The sequence below is a fragment of the Polyergus mexicanus genome, unplaced genomic scaffold (genome assembly GCF_030449975.1).
Source record: "Polyergus mexicanus isolate NDT 795.1 unplaced genomic scaffold, iyPolMexi1.0 SCAF_19, whole genome shotgun sequence".
Classification (NCBI taxonomy): Eukaryota; Metazoa; Arthropoda; class Insecta; order Hymenoptera; family Formicidae; genus Polyergus; species Polyergus mexicanus.
In genome coordinates, this window is record NW_027223339.1 from 1,230,905 (window position 1) to 1,252,553 (window position 21,649).

A 21,649-nucleotide genomic window follows, 5' to 3' on the forward strand; every position below is an offset into this window, starting at 1 on the left:
ATTTTTAATAAGAATTTCAAACATACGGCAAACAATCTTCTTTTTTTATTTTTTCATTCAATTAAATTTATAAAGTAATTGTATACAAATAGTGTACGTGTTCGTATGTAAAAACTATAATTATATAATTAGAAAAAATACACAATGCACCAAGAAAATATAGTATTTTATAGCTTTTAATTATAAATTCCTTGATAAATGTCAAGTAAATCTTTAAAAAAAATTGTTAAATTTTACGTCATTCTTACTTATTTTATTTTAACTTGATATTACGTAACATCAAAGCTAAACAAATTTTAAGAAATTAAATTTGTTGAAGTGTAAATGGATACTAAAGCCTTATTCTGTAAGAAATTTACTCGAGAATCTCTAAATAGTATTAAACGAAAGACGCAGTCGAGAAAGCAATTTTCTTCAAGTCTGTCGAAAAAGAGGCGGAATTTATGAACCGACCGATAAAGCGATATTTCATTGTCGAGACTCATGTCGCGTCACTCGTCTGACTGCGACAGGTCTGCGGGATTTACCTATCGTTTATCGCTTTTTTCAATTAAAACGTGCGACGCGCTGCTCTAAGGAGTTTAACTAATTGTAAGAGGATTACGCGCGAGAGTGGACCACTTTCCGCCTCGGTTTGCCAGGTTTTTAACCGCGGTGCTCCGCGCTTCATTAAATATCTTCGGTGGAAAAAAGAAAGCAATAATAGCGATTCGATTTAAAGTACGTAAGTTTCGCGCGTGTTGGGTGAAGTTCAATACAACGAAGCACGAAACATTGTTCACACTTGTGACAGAGCGACGACAACGACGACGATGGCGGAAAGTTTTCTTTTAACTCTTCCTTACCGAGGCTATTTAGACCAGCCGCCCGTTAAAACCAATAATTGTTCTTGTCATTATCAAGCAGAACGGAAGTAAGAAGATTAATTTAATTCCTCGTTTTCCACCGCGTGCGCGCGCGCACACGCGAGACCCCAACGTAATCATGGTGTGCGGCCAACCAGCGCTCTCGCGAGATTCCATTTATGATAAAGTACAAACGGCGAATTGTAAACATATCGGTGCAAGTCCCGAATTTGTAGTTTACTGGCACGCGGTCGGAAAGAGCAAACGGACTAAAGTAAATGTGGGTCGATAAAGTATGAAGTTCGGGCTTGTGTAAAGCGTTTCGTGCAGAATCCAATTTCTAGCTAACGATAGAAATTGTTTAGTGCATAGCAGAGTATAAATCAAATATTACAACACAGACATATATATATATATATATATATATACGCATTATTAAAAACGTATAATTTCAACGTATATATCGAGAAAAAGTGACTTGCGTTTTGATTCGTCGAACGCTATTATGTAAGTTTACTCAGTTTTTAATTCTTCGATTTTTTATTTGTTTACGGATTTCTTGAAAATATCCTGTGAAAAAACCTAAAGAATTTAAAAAATTAAAAGAGACAAAGTTGATATTGAATTTGATGTACGTTGTAGAAGTAAGAGTATTGATTTTAAAACATTTTCTTATATCTTAATCGACAATCTCTTATAAAGTTTTGCGAGATATTTATGTAAATGTTAAAAAATTACTTCATTAAATATTATTGAATAAATTCTAATATAATTTTAATCTATCGTTTATTTTTGAAATACGAAGAGAAAATATAAACAAAAAATATTTTTTTTATAATGTAATATAATTATATAATTTATGTGACTTTGTAACTTTTAATACGACGCGAGATTCATGACACATTGTTCGTGCAACTTTCCATGCAAAGCTAGGTTTATACCACATCATCTGACGTTTCCGTTGCAAAATGATGTCTGTAATTATATGGATTTATATAAATTTATAATTTTCGCACAAAGTGAGATCGAGCCGACATTGCACGATGATTTTGATGCAAAACGATAATCGTAAGATTTTGTTTCCCATAGAAAGTTACAAAACTATGTACAATTATACAATAATAGACTTTGTTTCGCATCGAAAACACCAGACAATGTGGATTGTTACAGACCCATGTGGAATTGTATAGCTGATATGCCAATATAATTTCTAAAATTAAAAAAAAAAAAAAAAATTAAAGCGCGTTCTTAGATACTCTAAATAAATGCAACTTTATGGAGAATTTCAAATTCTACTTCAATCATACAAAGATCATATACGGGGAGAACATTTTCTCTATATAAAATTTATTTTTATTTTCATAAAAAGACTTACTATATATTTTCTATTTATATGTGCGTACTGTGCCATATATTGTTACAGTTTTCAAACATCAAAAGATTTCAAAATCATGCAATAACCGCGATTTGTGTTCCTTTCAATGCAAAGGTCGCACGCAACAAGAGAAAACGGCGTAAATAAAAAAAAGAAGAATTACTACGGGACATTTTTCCTTTCAGATGCCGCGTTATCCTGTAATCGGAGTACGGAGAAGTAGGTAAGCGGAAAACCTACCTCGCAGGCTACGCCTTGTGAAATTTATATGCAGGTGACGGCGCGAGATTCGCTCACTTGCTCCGCGACATAATATCGAGAAAGGAAGACCTCCTTTCTCTTCTTTAAAAGAGATGTAACTGAGAGTGTCCTGTTGCCCTCGTTATACCGCGAGCTTTTCCCGCACAAACTCTCTGAGAACTCCGGATCTGAATTTATTCTTATTTAAAATGGAAAAGTTTTCGAACAACGGCAATGGCGGCACGCTCGAAAACACGTAATTTAGTTTCGGCGGTCTGCGAAGAGATGAATGCGTAAAGGAGGGATTAGGATTTGAAGGAAAAGTAGAAAGAAGAAGAAAGAAGGGAAAGCGAGATAGAAAATTCGTTCTTGCAGCTTTATGCGAACTGTGTAAAATACGACGATGAAAAGTGTTTGGAGGGAAGAGTGCTTCCCGACTGTCCTCGATTAAAAGTCGGATTTATTATGCGAGGAGACAGTTTAAAGGGCGACTTTTAATCCTCTCGGGGTTCCTTTGATGCGTAAACGTATAACGGTGGAATTTCTGAGATTCGATGCACGTGCTGTGTGCGCGAAACGTATTTAATAACATACGCTTGCTATTTCACATTCATGTGAACGTTGAAATGTTAATAAAGAAGACTTATTTAAAAGAACCACTTTTAAATATCTTAAACTAAAAACATATTGCAATTTTTTGTGCTTTAGAAATGTTTATATAAGAAGAACCTTACGCTATTCATCTCTTTCCGTCTTTCAAATCATTCATTTTTATAAAAGTCGTTAAATTGCAAATTGCGCGAACTCTCACGGTTAAAAATGCAGCACACGTTCCTAAAACGTTAAAATTGTGTATCTCAAAATAATATCTCAACAGTTTAAATGAAACGGCATTCCTTTTCCATTAGTTTATATTCACAGTTATGTAAAAATCGTCAAGTAAATCCGTATTAAATTGTTATTTAAAATCTGCAAAAAAAAAAAAAAAAATAACATACAAAACTTAATTCCGAATTGTATTGAGTTTACGAAACAATAAATTAACGGAATATAAAAAATAAAAACAGAATAAAAAGAATTCTCTTTCTTAATCGCAAAAGAGTCATGCGTTAGAGAATGTTTCTCCGAAGAAAAAAAGTTTTATTGCAATATTATAAAAAAAATATTATTATCCTGATAAACACTCTATATTCACATAGACTTCTTTATAACACACCATCTCTCTCATACATAAATAGTTAGAAAGTAAAATCAAGAGATACTAAAGTATTGGTATGTAAAAATATAATACAGCTTTTTAGAAAAGGAAAATACTAGTTTGTATAATCTTTAGAATCAATAATAGATGTATAAAAACAATAATCTTTTTTATAGCAAACTAAAAGATTTATAATAATAAAACTGACAAATGTGTGTGTATTGACAAAAATAATAAAATTATAATTTACCGGCACTTCATTTAAAGCATGTCTAGCAGAACTGTTTATCGCATAAGGTTTGACCAAATCTTTACAAAAAATTCAATAAAATTTTATATTTCTTCCTACTAAGAAAATTATTTGACCTATTGTATGTTAAAAATAATTGAGATTTTTTAATTTAACATAGCAAATTATTTTATCAAATATAAAGCATAATTAAAGTTTCCTTTACTTTTTTTCAAGATCGATTGTATCAATGTTAAACTTGAATTTAGTTTAGTATCTTTTTCTTTCTCTATTTATTTCATATACATGATATATACGGAAAATTATATACAAAAAATGTATAGCTATTATGGTAATATTATATTATTAAGTTAAGCTTATTTAATTCAGGTTGTTTTTGATATACAAAAATAGATCTTAAAAGTTTTGTCGAATATATGCTCCCTTGCATTCTATCGCACTCGCAGCATCAATGCAATTCGAATGGCATATATATTGGCAACGCTAATTTTCTGATTCGTAAGAGACAATATCGTTTAAAAATTGCAGCCATAATCGAAGTAATTTCATGTAATTCCATATTCATAGCAACGATTCGAATGGCATCGCGCTCAAGAATCGATCGTTGGCGAAATGCGAGTGGAACGATAGTTGAAGTAACATGGGAATCGAGCGGGATATTCCCAATCTCGTCTTTGTCGCCATCGTCATCGTCGTCCTACATTCCCTCCAACGCGTAGTACTCGATTACAGTCGCCGTCTTTCGCTGCCACGTTGAATCCGATAGCACGAGATTTTAGTGTATATCGCATTCGCGCGATATTCGCTCATCGGGAACGTGTGTTACCCTGAAATGTGTTCCGTATACGATACCATTGGACTCTTCGCAAAAGTAGCCGATCTAGCGCTAAGTGCTTCTGCATCTCATACCGATAAGAAGGAGCTTTAGAGCTCGCCAAAAAAAGACAAAAATTAAAAGCGATGGTCTTTTAATTCTTGTACGTCATCAGTTTCATCTGCTTTTTTAATTATAGCTTATATTGCTATTTATTAACAATTACATTACATACTATTCATTTGCATTACACACACGCAAAAGTATTGCTTCTTTTTTGAGATTATATTATGCACGCGAAATTCATTTATTTTTGTTTGAAATATTTGTTTTAACGTATCAAATTAGAAAAAGTACTTGAATCAAGAAAAAGAACAATAATAAAAAATTTAATATTTGCCAAAGACCATTACGAAATAATAATTATTGATGTCAGTGGTAAAAAAATGCTATGTGTTTTTCAATTTTTATAAAGCCTTAGTTTTAAAAATACACCACCCGAGTCTAAATTGATCAAACATATAATCAAAAGAATCTATTAATAAATTTTTAGAATGCTAATTTAACAAAACGAAAACACTAAATCGGAAATAACATTATAAAACTTTAATAAAAAATTAATTTTTTTAAAGAAATGATAAGCCAACTTCGTAGACATCAATTTAATCAAAAATTTAATAAACTTTAATTCAAATTTAATTTTAAAAATATTTAATAATCGAAATAATTTTATCAATACTATGTGCATATATATTGTAGAATTAATAAATAATAAACAAACATAAATAAAAATGTAATTTTGTATGTTATCATACAGTTAAATAAATGTAAATACAAATGTAAATATGAAATAAAAATTGTTATAGTATTCTTCGGATAAACGATTCCCTCTTTAATGCCATGTTGCATCTTTGTGTTATAACAAATATCTCTCTCTCTCTCTCTCTCTCTCTCGTATCGTAGAAATAAATACATATACCCCTCTAAGGATAAATTTATTCTTTATACCATTATTTAGAATTCAATCTGCAAACCATCCATTATATAAAATTCGAGTGTACTTTCCTAAATACAGCAAATCATTATTATTGCTTTTTGCGAAATTATTAATTTTTTTTATCGTTGTTATATCTAAAAATATTTAAAAATATATAAAAATTCTCTTAAATTTAAAAGGTAGATATCTATTTTTCAATACTAAAAAGATTTTGCAAATTATTGTACCAAAAACTTAGTCCTCGGAGAACAATATTACGTTCGCATGAGAATAATCATTGAACATTATATCGTAAATAAAAAGTGTCGCGTAATGAGATAACCGTGAGCATCGTAAATTTGCGCTGCTCATCTCCATCTAGAAACTTTCTAATCTATTGCAGATGCTATCTTCCTTAATGTTTAACGGAAGTGAACTGCATGATATAGTGGTCGCAGTGGTTAGAGAGAGGGGCAACATCGCGCGCATGAGTTTGCACGCGACTTTAAAAATAAAGTTTCTCCGGAACGGGGAGAGACACAGTCACCTAGTACGTGGATAAACCACGAGTCCCCCGGGAAATCTCACTGCACGCAGGAACGTCGCGTTTTACATACTGATGGCAGCTTGGTATCAGCCGTCTAATCGCGGAGAGAAAAACTGCCGAGCCGCGATCGAAAGATAGCAAAAAATTATATTAACATGCGCGAATATTATCATTTGTTCATTCGTTAAAAAAGTATTTTATTCGTTTCTGAACACTTGATTCCAAAATGTCACAAATTTTTTTTTAGCTGCTTTATACATATACACACAACGATGCGACACGATAGTTTTTAATCTTTATGCAAATTTAATAAATTTGCTTGATTGCTTATGCTCTAATAAAATAATATTGATATAAAGGAATCTTATTATATAGACACTTAAACACTGCATCAAATGTTGTAAGTATATGTCCGTCGCGAGAATAAACAAACTGGTGGTGCTTCGTCATTTATTGAATCCGGAGATATGTAAGTCATCGTTTTCTATAGAATGTTATACAAAGCAGATATATCATGAAAATCTCTGTTGCGAGACTCTGGAAAACTTTCGTGAGAGTAGACTGGCTTCATAGAATATTTTATACTCAATATGGCGTTTGAAAGATTAACATGAAGAAATATTAAGTGGCAAAACTGGCAGATAAGAGCCAAGTGCGGGTATATTGGTGCGTGAACTTATTATTGTTAAATTTTATTAACAAAATGCATTAAAAATGTACGTTTCGGACATTTTTGGTCCATCTCTTCAGCATAGATATAAATATATAATAAAAATTACATTGAAATTTCAAAATTTGACTGCAACGATAGATATTGTCAAATTCAAAACGTAATCTTTATATATTTATATCTATGCTGAAGAGACGGATCAAAAATGTCCGAAACGTACATTTTTAATGCACATTTGTTAATAAAATTTAACAATAATAAGTTCACGCACCAATACTCGCATCTTGGTTCTTATCTGTCAGTTTTCCCACTTAATTGTTTGTACTCTAAGTCTATTGTTATTATTAATAAAGAAATATATATTTTTCCGATGTGACTTGTTGACTATCTACAAGCGAATGCTATTTTTCACATATGTATGTAATAATTTAATATTAATTCGAAACCTAATCATATATATGATTATATATCATGACGTAAATTTTAAAGATGATTAACAGTTTAAAATAATGAGAGAAGAAAAATTTAACCGAAATAAATAATGAAAAGAGATAGAATTCATAATTAATGTGCATATTCATACTTTTAAAAGTGCATATTTTTTTTTGTTAGCTTTGCAATGTAAATTTTATGAAATTTAAGTAATTTTTAAAATATAAGAAATGATTGACATTTAAATTATATACAAGTATTCAAAAGATTATATACAATAATACAAGATTATTTTATTTTTTTTAAAGACAATCTAATGAATAATAATTAAACTGTAAGAACTACTCAATAATGTATCATTTTCATTTTAAATAAAGGAATATTAATTATAAAATTTAAAGTTTCATTATGCGTATACGATGCAGGATATCGAGGAAACTGCTTAAATCTGAGTGCTCGATTAGTCTCGTATTCGTTCAGTCAACGTATCAATGTATGCATTCATGATTGTGTTCAATATCGATATGCGCTTTGGACGACATGTCTTCTTATGCGGAAGATTCGTGGCTACGTGCAAGATATGTCATGGGCATTAATTTAACGCTCTCAAAAGCAATTTGCTGCCTTGTCACGGCAAGACGAATGTTACAGACGACGTAACCTATGTTACTCTCTCACTTTGCTTCTCTACCTGTCTCTATTGCCATTTCTCCGAAATGGGCTCTACTTCGACCATTCCGTTTGGCCACTGCTCTTAGTCGCGCGACCTGATGTTAATAAATTAGGAATGTGCTTAGAACTGCGTGCATGCCAACAAGCGGTAGTATAACGTATTACTGGAGGACTTTAGCATCCAAAGCTGTTTTAAGATCTTAAGCTCCCTTACTTTTGAAAGTGTCCCTGTACATCATCTCAAGCATGTTAAAGTATATCCACAGTCATGTTATATTTAATTATTTAATTGTAAAAAAAGCTTTAAATTTTAGAAAAGATTTCTATAAAAATCTATTTTCGAAATATTGTATATTTTTCCGAGAAACACCAATGTTTAATTAATTGTTATATAAAACACTAATATTTTATATAATTGTTACTTTTATATTTAATTATATAAAAATTGAATTAAATTGCTATTGACTAATTAATATAATGTTATATTTTGTAGACATTTCATTAAATATTTATTAAGTTTAATTTTGTAGTTTTCTTTAAATATTTGGAAACAAATTAATTTTTATCTTCTTTATCAATATTTATAACTAATGTTTTAATTATTGTATATATTAAAAATACGAGTTTTATTTTAACAGATATTTACATATAAATATTGATTAAACAATATATAAAACAATTAATTAAACAATAACAACAATTTTGTATTTTTGATAGAGAATTAAAAAATGGAAGCCATTCAATTTCCTTATCTAGTTTTGCTAATTCTTTAATATATTCAAGATCTTTCTTTCTAGCAAATATATATACCGCGATGTTCTCTAGAATTTCTCAGAGAAGTTACTTATGAATTAAAGCTAAGACTTCACCATCACCTTAAAAGTGATTACAAATGCAGTTTACTACTCCAAATCGCAGAATTTATGTGTATTTATATTTGCCATCCTGTGCACAACGTAATGGCAAATACGCTCTAAGAGCCGTTCTGAAATAAGTCCTGCCATCGGAACGAACGCTAAGAAGGCCAACGTGGGCATGTTTCATAATTAAGCTATGTAAGCGGATTGCCATTTCGTGAAAGTCAAGCGCGAGCTATTACCGAGTGCGGGATTTTACATCATTATATTATTATAAATGACATTTTGACAATCGCATCGGCTCTTAGGTGAATAAATTAACGCGATGTAATTACTGTAACGCAACGTCATAATCTTGAGATAATGATGAATCTTCGCGAGTGATACCTCGAATATGTATCGTTTTTAAATTTTATGCTAACATCTCATGAATTTATGATACCAAAACATAATTTTAATTTTAAACGATATGAAGAATAAGTAGAAAATCGTCTTCTTAATACAAAAGAAATTGTGAATACAATTAAAGACACGATATATAAAATTATAAAAGCATCTCTCTCTCTCTCTCTCTCTCTCTCTCTCTCTCTCTCTCTCTTGTGCATTAAAATACATTATATATTAAAAACATGAGAATCTACTATAACTTCCTGACTCTCTGCAGGATATAAATAGCTGTCAAATTCAATCTCTCTGTAATTTACATCCTCTGTACGAAACTGCTGTGTGCTAAATATAGTTTCATCTCTCTCTCTCTCTCTGTTACTCCTCTCATTTATCACAGTACAACATATTCCATTTTAAATATGCATAAAAGACTAAAGAAGCGTATGAGGAAAATTATATTTAAATGAATTTGATAAAAATTCTAAAAAATTATTTTTCCGTATTGAAAGCCATGTTTCTATTGTAAGCGAAAAAAAATTATTTTTCTGGCTATTAAGAGCTCTTAAAGTTTAATAGAACTCGTAATAATAATATAAAATGTAATAAAAAATATCATAAAAATATTCTACGTCGTGTACTGTACATTTATATTCGATAAAATATTGACATTTTTTTCGAACTTATTTTTTTGTACGATATATTTTAAGTAGAAAGTAGATATATGAAGAATAACGAAATGATCAGGAAATATCAAGTAAATTGATCTGGTTTTAACATTGACATTATCAATAACCAACTTTAATTAAAGTTATTTTTATCTTCCTCTCATTCTTTTATTTTTTATTATTTATATTCTTATTTTAACAGTATATTTTAATATTTTATATTTTAATTGTATTCTCTGAATATATATATACATAACACAAATAATAATTAATTTCGAATAAATATATTTTTGATAATAATAATTTTTGATAATAATGATTATTTTTAATAATAAAGATATATTTTTATATTTTTAATAGCCAATACGTCCAATTATACATTTATTTCCACCGGTGCAAAACTGAATTTAAACAGCGAATTAAATCAAATATACAAGAAAAATATTGCGTTACTATACGGCAATAGCAGAAAAAAGTTACATATTTGTAAAAAGGCATTACATATTGGTTTTCAGGACTAGCGAATAATCGTATTAGTTTTCGCGAATTTTTATTCATATAAAATCAGAACGATTTTCCTAACAATTTACATTGCAAATTGTATTTTATATTCTTCCATAATAAAGGATATTATTATTCATATACGTGTTTAAATTAATTTTAATTTTAACGCGTTGAATTAATCAATTTTGGCTATCGCGAGATCAACGAAGAAGTTATGCTGAGAGTAAATAATCAATATTTAATAACACGTTCGTAATTTCTTTGCAAACTTAATTAAAATGCATAGCCGAGTATAATCTGTCATGATTAATATTTATAAAATACTTATAAATATATAGATATATAAATAATTTGTTTATCAAAAATAAGAAAGGGAAAATAAAATTGCAATATGTAAATAAATAAAAACATTAACAGATCAAATAAGTGGACAATAATTCAATAAATAGGAGTGTGCTTGGGATAAAATAATTTACGTTCTGCCTTAAACCCAGTTATCTCGTTGCGGATTTTCGTGACGGGTTTCATAAATGTAACGAGCGTTTGAAAATATTTCTTTTCCGTTAACCGACAAAATTGAAAGAGTTTATTACGGCCGTGCGTACATTACGCGAATGTACACTTTCGTTTCAGTAACCAAAAACCAATTACATCTATCTCACCGTAAGCAAAATTTAAAAAAAGATCTATACAAAAAAAAATTCTCTCATAATATCGTAGTAATTTCGATGTGATCACCGAACACATTCAAAACAAAATAATAACATTTTACTCAAATTCTTTTGCCACAATTAAAATATTAAAAATTAAATTTATTAATATAATAGAAAAAATTAGTCTTATTTAATATTTTTAATTTAGACGTAAACAATAATTGATCCCTCAATTCTAATTAATTTTAATATTTAATTTTTAATTTTAATTTTTAATGTTAATTTTAATTCTAGTCATTATCTTTTTAAATTTATAATTTATCTATTAATGGAAGAAAATGATATTCTATTTTGTGATAAAAAAAGTATGTGCATTTTAGTGTCTATAACATAAATTTAATTTCTGAATTCGGATAACTTTTAATCGAGACATATTCCACGTTATACAAGATATAACAATCTTGTAGTCATCTTGTAGTATATATATTAATCATCTTGTAGTATATAAATTAATACGTTTTAAAAATATAATTCATGTCGCGATCGTAAATATAAGATATGATTTACTGCTTCCGAGAGATCGAGGAGAGTTCGTACATTCTTCAGATATGTCAGCGTCATCATTTCCGAAAGAAACGAGTATTCAAAGACGTCTACAATACGGTGAAGGCGGTCCCAGGTTATAAAATCCGGAAAGGTATATTCGCGCGACTCATAAATAAACAAGACATCGGATTTGTGCGCGCGTGAGTATAGTTCGTAAATGTCTGCCTATATCGGAGATCTGGCTGTCTCGAGTATTACCATCAACGCAAATACGAGTTGATGTGCTTTACGCGCGAGAGCGTGAAATCAAAAAGTCAGATTCACGATACTTCGCGGACTCATAAATTTTCCGCGAGCTTACTGTCCGCTAGAAATATCGCGTTTTCTTCGAGACCGTACATTTGATAAGCGTATGAAGAAGAAATCGAAGTCAATGAAAACTTCTTTTCTACGAAAATAACACGGCAGCATTTTTCTGTGCATTATTTTTCTTTAGAATATTCAAATAACTAGTTAGTGTAATGTGAACATTATATGCAAATCTCTATGTGACAATGTAATTATACTGATATGACACAATAAGAAACTAAAATTTCTGGTTTCTTGTCAACATTGTCATATTAGATAAATATATTTGATTAAAAAATTTGATAATAAATTTATGAGATACAAACATAATTATTTTTGCTTTATTACTTTAGCGCATTTTCTAATAATTTTCTTTGATACTGAAGCATATACGAAAAATATTATTTTATGAAGCAAGAAAATCGCGGTAAATAGACAGTTGAAAAGAGCTGAAAAATTAATGCACGTCCATTTAGCTTGCACTTGTCAAAAATCAATACAATGTATAATGTATAAGATTAATACAACGTATAAGATAAATGATAGTGCTCTTTTCTTGTCCCACGACTTTCTTTTTCGTTCTCTCTTTCTCTGTATATCATAATATAATATATTTCCCGAATACACACTTATACGCATAATATAAACAACAATATTAAACAATTGTAAAAATATATAGAAGCTAAAACTAACTTATTAAAATTTATCAAAATTGTTTAAAGACCTCCCGTACAGAACTACCAAAAAAACAATAGAGATATTTAACATTCTATAATACTAACATCAAAATATAAGTAAGAAAAACATGAATTTTATATATTTTCTCTCTTTCATTTGATAACATTTTTTAAAAGCTTTTGTTATATAAAATATGCTTTTATAATCAATTGTACATATAAAAAACATATATATAAATATATACGAGAACTTTTAAATTAAATGCTTGAAAATTATGAAGGAGATTATTAATCTTTACAATGAAACTAGCCGAATGTGTAAAATAAAATCTTAAGATATTCTTATATCTTGTAAGAAATAGAGGCCAACGATGCATTTCAAAGCGAAAATAAAAATAATAAAAGTAAAAATATTTTCTAATATAAATCAAAGACACAGAATCATATGTTCGATAGTTGCAAGATAGATAAATATATACAAATAATTAATAGCTATGCAGATCAAATTTCTATAGAGTATATTATTACAATTAAAAATATGAAGGAGTCTACACATGCTACCATACAGGTTCAAAAAATAGATACTCTGTATGTACGCTATGTAAGAAAGTTGTAAGATGTTAACTGCCCTATTCGAGAAAGGTGTCATAAAGCGCGTTAGAGAATCCAAAGCGATCGTTTTAGAGCGGACAGTGGTTATATATTGCGGGACTGTCGAGAATATTCGCGGATATTCGATGAAATGAACGCCAACAAACTCTGTGATATCCTGCCTTCCATTCCGCCCTCGCATTCTCAATCTATACATTTCCACGGCATAGCACAGTTACTGTTATGGCAAAGGTGCGCAGCACTTCGCGCTAACTCCTTCGCAGAATATGGTGCCCTATTGCAGCCGTTTCTCCCAACCTAGAAGCTTGTACTTTCACAGAAACGGTCTCCGCGGAGGCAGTCAGAGTCCACACAATGTATTTAGAATGGAGTTAAATCTGAGTCTACGCCATGTAATATCCATTACTGCTCGCTTCGTTCGCGAGACAAAACCAGCGAAATCCGTGTTTTCTGACAAATTTAGTCACCTTAGGGAACAAGTGTTAGGAGTGATAAAAAATTTTATGTTAAGAGTTTAAATTTTACAACTATAATTATTTAGAGATCTTCGCTTTCTTCGATTTTAGATATTTCATCTTATGAATCTCAACGGTGTAATCCTGAATCAGGAAAAAAAATAGAAAAGAATAGTTTTAATTAATTTCTGAAATGAGTATATGAACAAGATTGATATCTTTATTGAGATTGCGAGACGCAATTTCTTTTAACGGTTCCTCCATTGAGATTTTCTATATTTATACAGATGGCTTGATTAAGTTTGCAATCACAGGTATTTCGAGTAATACTGAAACCAACGTTTTTATTGAGTCGGCAACATCCCTATTATAATTATAGTAAAGAATTGCTCCCAGAAATATCGGCAAAATTAGTTAGAGCAAACAAATAATAATTAAAATGTATAAAATATTGTAATCTATTGTAGCATAGAAAAAGATTCTACGAACTGGAAAAAACGTTCACCAGTTGAAGTTTTAAAGAATCTTATCGTTATCGACAAACTCTACCGCGAAAACTTCGCAGATCTCGAAAAACGATCAATTTCAAAGTGTTCTTGCAGTCTTACGCAACAAAAGTATTTTTTAATATCTTTTTAAAGTGCGCTCTTTTAAGTACATACGACTTGCAAGATTTTCAAGCATACAATAGATCGGAACATTAATATGATATATATACATTTTATCGACATGCTGATTATTATCCACGATAATCTCATCGAAAGCTTTTCCATTATTAAATTCTCGCATTATTAAAAGAATATTACATAATAAAATAATTTTAAAGATTTTGAGTGCACGGCCATAAGATTTATATCCGCATCTGAGAAAGCTTTTAGTAAGATTAGCACCTTTTTTTACGGAAATCGCGTTTATGAGGTGTATTCGAGTTCAGCTGATATAAATCACACATATAATCAAAGAATCGATTCAATTATAATAATGCTATGCCCTTCTTCGAACAACATTAGAACTGAAGAGACAATCAAATATTTAAAATCGTATTATATGTAAAATCTCTCTTTCGTTAAAATATTTTCAATTCGTTTGTGATAATGAAATTCAATTATATTTGGTTTAAGAACAGAATATAATTAACAATTAAAAACAAAACAAAACATTTTCCTTTAGTAACTAAAGATTTAGTAACTAAAGTTTTAATCATTCTTTCAATGGAATATATGTTTAATATATTTATCTATTTTGAGATTAAAAAATATTTAGATATTTAATATAAGAAATAATTACTATCACAAAAAAAAATTTGTGCTTGGATATACAATATTTTAAAAACATAAGAATTTATTAATTTATGTTTTTAAAATATTTATTATCATTATTATATCATGCTGTATATGGATATTGATAGGTGTGTATTACATTCCGCATCTTAATACGATTTTATGAAAATTATAGATTATTCCGGTTTATATTTAATTTATTCATCGCACAAATCATGGGTATATACCAATATGCGTATATATATATATATATATATATGAGAGAGAGAGAGAGAGAGAGAGAGAGAGAGAGAGAGAGAGAGAGAGAGAGAGAGAGAGAGAGAGAGAGAGAGAGAGAGAGAGAGAGAGAGAGAGAGAGAGAGAGAGAGAGAGAGAGAGAGAGTCGGCGGTAAATTTCGATAAAATATTATTCGCAGATCTTGCAGTAATGGAAAAAATCGTTGAGAATAATAACGAATATATATTATTAAAAAGCATTCAGAATCGCGGAATTATATCGCAATAAGTAGCAGTAACTTTTTACTATTATAGCTTATATATTCTTCTTTTTAGATAGAGGTGTCATAAAATAAAAGTAATTCCAACATAATAATTGAGTGTTCTAAAATTAATCTAACATAGTTGACAATCTATCTACAATACTTCCAGAATCTAGGAAGGCTCACATCGAATTCTTTTTCGGCAATGCACCGATAAAAATCCATTCACGAGCTGATAAAAATTTAAGGAATTCAGAGGAAATGTGGCACATGTGCGGCCGCCAATTAAAAAATTCAGTTGAATGAATGTTTAACGAGTTTCGTAAAGTAACTACGTATCAGCCGATTGCGCGAATACTCATTTCGTTAAAAGCGATTTAAAAGGCTCATACCTTTCAGATTATTTTATCGCTCTTTGTTAATACATTGGTTAAAATTGGCAATTAATATTAAACATGTATAACATTCTTTTGTGTGCATGTGTGCATATATATCTTTTTTAATTTTAGAAAAAAAAAAACTGTTATATTTGTATTCAAAAGATACAAAAATATTGTATCAAGAAAATAGATTTTTTCTAATTCTCACTTTTTTTTTTCATATTTCAAACAATATTAACCATAATAACACATTCATTCGATCAACCAAGGAAACAATTGGTAATTTAGTGTTCGATCCTGCACTGAATTGTTTGTAGCTATACGTTGTTCAATTACGCGTTGGGTGAAAAAAAATCTGATGATACGATTGTGCCAGAGTGTGCAACGAACAGTTTTTGCGTGGTTTACGCCGCCGTTTAAACGTAATATATATTCGAATTCAACTCAATAAAGATCTCAGCCGCGGCACTGCCGCGAGATAAATGTTATACCGAAATTACAGTCGCAGCTGATCTCGCGTCCCGAAAGTGCAATATATTTCGACGGAGCCTGGCCGACACGCGCCGAAACCATGTACTCGCTATCCAAACACGATTGCATCTACCGTCCATGAAATGGATATTACATAAATGCGCGGGTCAAATTGCTCTGATTTACTTTAGACGAGTCTAGGCTGAGATTCCTAGCTCGAGTGTCGGGCAATCAATATTATACCGAATATTTTCGATCTTCTTCAATTCTTAACAATAAATAGCATTAAACAATCTTTATCAGAATTACGATAAATCTATATGGCAGCAAAATATATAAATTAGAACGTGCATACAATAAAAGACATATAAATATATGCACATTACACTTTTTTTAAAACCACGTGTCTATATTTTTAAGACAGAAGTAAAAATTTAATATAATAAATTCTTTTTTTATAAAACAATAAAACTCAAATGTAGCTTTTTTGATCAGTGTTTCCTACTTAGGTTGTTATATGATTTACTTAAAGCTTCTTTTATGGTTGAAGATGAATTTGTTTTGTAAGGAAGGAGACAATACACAAAGTACTATCTTTAAATCGATTAACGGATACACGAATGAAATAAGAACTCACGTGAACAACAAAGGGAGCAGGTAGCGCGATATTCGTGGAAAATGTCTCCAACTCTGATTGATCCGCGAGCTCTTAAGATTGTGACACAATGGGGGAAACACGGGAAGTAGGACACTTTTAATCGCAGTATAGGGTCTGGAAATACGAGAGACAAAGTGCACTGGGTAAACTGCGTTTTCTCTCGGAGAAATCTTCGCTATCGAACGAATGCATTCTATCTTCCGAGTTTTTAAAAATATAAGATCTTTTGCGACGATGTCGATGTTAGATAAGAAAAATAACAATACTTTGTTTTATTCTAGTTATATTCGGTAGGATTTGTAAAACTTTTTTAAAGTTAGTATAAAATATAGGTCAAGAAAAATAACAATAGAAGAAACAAATAATTTTATGACAATAAAGTATAAATCATTGAAAATATTTCTCGATGATAAGTTCAATCTATCGCGATAAATTTAATAACTATTTGTAATAATTTTATAATAACCAATTAATATTTTCATTAATTCTAATAATTCCATAAAGATTATTGATAACGACACCATCACAAAGTGTCTTATATTTTACTTATTTAAAATCAATAAAAAATATAGTGATATGTTTATTCCATTGTACAATTACTCCAATTAGACATATTAATAATTCTCTTTACACATAAAATGTCACTTGTAAAGACAATTGCAATTTTCATATATGCAATTTTTTTTTTTTTTTTTTTTTTTTTTTTTATATTTTGTCCTTTGAGAAAACAAAACAATTGGAAAAACTATATCACAAAAAGATTACAACTATTAAGATAAGAAAATCGTTATTAATTTGAATGATGCTAAAGTAATATACACAAGAGATAATCCATTATAGATAAAGTTGATTATTATCGCATCAACGAAGTTCAAGCTCCTAATAAATTAAATATAACAAAGTTGTCGATTACACACAGGGCAAAGCCAAACCAACCAACCGCGGATTGCTTTGCTATGAGAAATTAGTAGTCGCAATTACCCGTACACGCTCGTGGGTGCTTGAGATGCGTGCACGCATGCATGCATCTGTATGCCAACGCGTTTATTTGTTGCTCGCGATGCGATTTAGTGCTAAATGTTTGGCGGCTACATCGACCCCCGTATCCGATGTAAACAACAAGACGTCGGTTACGGTTAAGTTGTCATAGTCAAATGGATTTCGATACGTCGTAAATGTAAATTCACGTGTCACTCAAAATTTTACATTAAAAAAAGAAAAAACAGTCATTGAATTAAAAAAAAATTGAAGAGAAACTCCCTTCACACATAAAAATTATTTTTCAAAAATCTTTAATGCGCGCTCAAATTAAAAAGAATTTTAAATAGCCTTTTAACTCGCAGTTTAGAGATAACTTGCAATTTAAAATATATCATGTGTAAAAAAAGAACAGTCGATAAAAAATTTCTTATAATTACTTTATTGTAAAAATTGGATGTATTAACTCTCATTAATTTTAATTATTTAATCGTATTTCAATTTGCCATAAATGTGATTTTTTTACCCATATTAAGTTAGCCCCCCCACCAACGCCAAATTAAATCAAATACATCAAATAATTTAGTGCTAATTATGTGCTAATTAGTTGCCGTAGTCCGAATTTTGTTGCTCAAACCGTTTAGCAGGAATTTACATTCAAAGTGGGGGGTGCTAGCTTGACATTAAGCCAGCCCCCCCCATAGTGAAAAAAATATATATAAAGCTCGAATCAAAAAATAAAATACACTAGAATTTGTTGCTATTTCGTTGCTCTAAAATAACATAAAAATATTTTTTTAAAAGTATATTATTTAATTAATACCACTATATACTCAGTCTCGCCGCGCCGTACCATTCACTTGCGCGAAGTAAAAGTAAATAAAAAAATGTATCGCTCGCATGTATTTGGTACTGAAATAATCTGTGGACAATATACTGTCGAAATATATGAGAAACTGAATTTGTTGCTCGTCTTAAAGTATTAAAAATCGATACTTTATCGCCGCGGACCCTATACGACGCGCTATTATATTATATAAACTAACTAAAAGAATTTGTTGCTCGCATGTTTTTGGTATTAAAATAATCCGTGGACAATATACTATCGAAATATATAAGAAACTGAATTTGTTGCTCCTCTTGCTTTTTTAAGAATGACGCGTTAAAGATATATGTTAAGATTACAGAGTGATCAGAGTTAAATAAAATGTAATCGTATTAATGATGATTTCGAATGCTAATAAAATAGTAAAATTAATGCGCTCAACGATTATAATTATGAAATCATTAATAATCATCAATGATGAATAATAGAAATAATCAAGGCAAAGGTAATATGGTCAGTTTTAATTCTAAATATTTATATGATTATCAGATTATAAATAATTAATCAAAAAACAACTCGATTTTTCAATATCATCGTTTCCATAAATTAAAAAATAAATTGACATGCATATTGTTAATTTCGTTAATGCACATGTTGGATAATTTTCATTCTCTAAAAATGACGCGTTAAGGATATTAAGATTACAGAGTGATCAGAGTTAAATAAAATGTAATCGTATTAATGATCGAGTTCGAATGCTAATAAAATAGTAAAATTAATGCGCTCAACGATTATAATTATGAAATCATCAGTAATCATTAATGACGAATAACAGAAATAATCAAAGCAAAAATAATATGGTCAGTTTTAATTCTAAATATTTATATGATTAATTTTGTTAATGCACATGTTTGATAATTTTCATTCTCTAAAAATGACGCGTTAAAGATGTTAAGATTACAGAGTGATCAGAGTTAAATAAAATGTAATCGTATTAATGATGATTTCGAATGCTAATAAAATAGTAAAATTAATGCGCTCAAGGATTATAATTATGAAATCATCAGTAATCATCAATGACGAATAATAGAAATAATTAAGGCAAAGATAATATGGTCAGTTATAATTCTAAATATTTATACATGAGCTATAAATCATTAATAAACCCCCCCCCCCCCGATTTTTCAATACTATTGTTTCCATAAACTAAACATTATATTGACAATTTTAAATGTTTAATAATAAATTCTACTGACCGACCGATGCACCGCCCTTGCATGTCTCACTTCTTTCCGCATCTGGTCATCGCGAGATCCTTTCCGTTTCCGGTTGCTCCCTTCGCTTCAAATTGAGACGAGACAGTCTATCAATTTGTCCACTCGTGCATAATCACTATTCTCATAATCACTATTTCACTCGTAGTCCAAAATCCGCCATATGCAATGACGCGGTAAAATTATTTCCATACCGATTATAAACATGAAAGAACATATAATCGCGTATTAATAAATGGACGGAGACGATTTTCCGTGATTCTAATCGACATTCCCGATACTCACGACATCCACTTTATACACGGGATAAACTTGTGATGGATAAAAAAAGGCGAGAAATACGGAAAGAATATTTCAATCTCGCACGCTAATGCAATACGACGGTTACTGTAACGGTTACGGAAAATTTAGGCAGGTTGAGTAGTAGTAGATGGGGAGGGGGGAACGCGTCGTCGAATATCCGTTCCAGGAAAAGGAGCGAGCGCGTCTCTTCCAAGAAATAAACTGTACGCGAAAAATCCTGCGCGAGATAAATCAAACTAGCTCGAGCGACGCTCTTTTGCGATCTCGATTTATGAAATTGTGAATATAACTCTGAAAAAAGGATTACATTTTAAAACAATATTAAAGAATATTAAAGCAGAAACGTGTCGAACGCGACGCGCTTATATTTTCAACGCGATATTATTATATACGACAGCGAGTAAATTATTTCAGCGCCTAAAAATATGTTAAATAATGTATTCATCGATCGTTGTATCGTATTATAAAGTCGATATATCAAAACTACAAATTACTCTCGATTCGGATATTTCGAATATTCGTTCGGATGCGAAATTCATTTTCGATAGATAAAAGATGCGTGGGAAAAATCTTGTCGTTTGCGAGTATATATATATCGAAAGATGCCTTAATCACGATTACACGGGTTAATATATTACACTCGGATAATCGCCTGTTATTCAAGACCCCCCCCCCCCCCCCCCCCGACACTCGTTCGTACGCGGATCTCACTTTCGACGGATAAAAAGACGCGAGAAACACGGAGCGCGACCGTAATTCGTCTTGAGACTCGCGCTTGTGTGAAGAGACTGACACGATTACGGAAAATTTAGGCTGGACGGATAGGTGAGGAGAGGGGAGGACCGCGTCGCCGAACGTCTCGGTACAGAAGCGTTCAAAAAAGTTGGATGAAAACATTCAGATATAAACAAAGAAGCGCGGCTCGAGAGAAAGAGAGAGAGAGAGCTTATATTACAAAATCTCGATCAATTTTCATGGCGAAACGATAATACAACGAGAATAATCGTTGAATAGAATATGTAAGATTCAAGGAGGAATATATCTGAAAAGCAGCTCACACACCACATATGAACATTCCTAATAAAATATTCTTGATTAAGAGAAAAACAAAATGTGTTCGGTTAGTCGACAGTTAGTTGACTAATTTTACACGTCAGGTTTAATAATATTCATGGTTGTAAAATTGACCAATCACGGTCATTCGATTCTTGATTGGTGATTGGTTAGTTTTAAAACTATGAATGTTACTGAAATCCAATTAAGGGTGACGTGTTAAT

General features: G+C 30.5%; 2 protein-coding genes across 6 annotated transcripts in view; one reads left to right on the forward strand and one right to left on the reverse strand.

Annotated features, from left to right (window-relative positions):
• Drat (Death resistor Adh domain containing target) overlaps positions 1-21,649 on the reverse strand; it is a 111,792-nt gene that overhangs the window by 82,112 nt on the left and 8,031 nt on the right. The window lies entirely within an intron of this gene.
• Positions 1-21,649, forward strand: part of LOC138941621 (uncharacterized) — a 255,219-nt gene that overhangs the window by 58,248 nt on the left and 175,322 nt on the right. Inside the window, exon 2 of one of the 5 annotated variants that reach the window (XM_070311447.1) lies at positions 2,406-2,443. The exons of 3 other annotated variants lie outside the window; for them this stretch is intronic. The gene's annotated coding sequence lies outside the window, so the exon portion shown is untranslated. The remainder of the gene's footprint in view (positions 1-2,405; positions 2,444-21,649) is intronic. One more of the 5 variants, XM_070311449.1, reaches the window with a different exon arrangement.